General features: G+C 36.7%; 1 non-coding gene across 1 annotated transcript; it reads right to left on the bottom strand.

Moving 5' to 3' along the window:
• Window positions 1-851: 851 nt before the first annotated feature.
• TRNAL-AAG (transfer RNA leucine (anticodon AAG)) lies at window positions 852-933 on the bottom strand. Its single transcript has one exon. It is a non-coding gene; the product is annotated as a tRNA-Leu (tRNA).
• Window positions 934-1511: the final 578 nt, after the last annotated feature.

The following is a 1511-nucleotide window of genomic DNA, read 5'->3' as shown; positions in this document are numbered from 1 at the left end:
TTTTCGTGTTGTTAAGTTTATCTCTTATTCTCTGCGGAAGTGTTTTCAGCTGAGAGGTTCTGGCCCATTGATCTAGTAACAAATTAGCTTGTTCTAATGGGCTGTGGAACTGCGGAGTGGCGTCAGCTTTCCCTGACAACCTGCTGATTTTTCTCCATACCTCAGCTGCAGAAGTTTGGTGGTTAATACTTTGCAGGAGTTGCTCCCAATGTTTACTGCGAATTTTATCCTTTAATTCTCTGAATTCTTTATTAGCTCTGAGGAATCGTAAAATATTTTCTGATGTCATGCCATCCCTTTAACAATTAGCAAGTTCCTGCACTCGTTTATGCTCCCTACTTAAGATAGGGTCATTTATCCACTTTGGTGTATGAGGGACTGGGGAACTTTTTTTTTTGAGAGTTTTTCTTGAGCAGACCCATGTATTGTAGTAGTCAGTAACAACTTTTATTAGGTCCTGAGAGTAATTTTCGACAGTGGTTACAACATAGGTACTGCATCAGTCATAAACACGTGCCTTGAAGTGATGCTCCAGTCCCGTGTAGAAAGTAAATGAAATGTGGTGGGAGAAATACGAAGACTTTCATAACTTTTAAAACTAATGTATTGGGTGGTAAATATAGAATTAAACTTAACTAGAGGTAGCTACGAGAAATAATTAGGTCTGCTAGGTTGGTAGAAACTCTCATGTTTAAAAGATGATCTGAGTTTGCCTTGTGTGTGTTCGTTCCTGTTTAATCCATTTTTTTCCATTTCCTTAATGTTTATGATAAAGGTTATATCTCCAGGGAACAGCACCAATGTTTTATGTGTTCATTGGAAGTACCTATTCTCTCCTCTGCATAAAGTTATGGCAGCGGTGGGATTCGAACCCACGCCTCCGAAGAGACTGGTGCCTTAAACCAGCGCCTTAGACCGCTCGGCCACGCTACCTATGTCTTTTCCAATGTTCTGTACATTACATAATTGATTTCCTTCGAAACCGAATTGTATATTCAGGCTTGATGAAAATCCACTGTATCTTCGAATGATGGCTATATAACTTATGAGAACCCTATATGAGAAAAATAATATCAGCACATGATGCCTTGCTAAAACATACTGTAGATTTTTTGCTTTTGTAATTACTACCACTTATATTCGTTGGATTATCTAGATAGTAATCCAATAAATGTTCGAGCAAGGAAATCTAACAATCACAATATTATCCAGAAATCACAAACACAAAGCAAGAATAAAATGCTTACTGAACTACTACAGGTGAATATCCAGATATTACACCTGTCGCCTTGAAATGTTTTCTCATTTACATATTTGATTAGGGTCTCTTATGTATGCTTTACATTGGTTTTGGATTTCGAGCTAGAAATGTAGCAGCGAAATGTTAATTTTCAATAGTAAAGAACTCTATATGGTATCACGCTTGATATCAGAAAATCATATGAGCATGATTTTTTACATCGTTAAACAAACTAAATACTATGATTGAGAAATATATATGACAATAGGAA

The sequence above is a fragment of the Penaeus japonicus genome, unplaced genomic scaffold (genome assembly GCF_977035675.1).
Source record: "Penaeus japonicus unplaced genomic scaffold, GWHDUDI00000001_assembly GWHDUDI00000027, whole genome shotgun sequence".
Classification (NCBI taxonomy): domain Eukaryota; kingdom Metazoa; phylum Arthropoda; class Malacostraca; order Decapoda; family Penaeidae; genus Penaeus; species Penaeus japonicus.
This window is presented reverse-complemented; position numbering and strand designations above follow the sequence as displayed.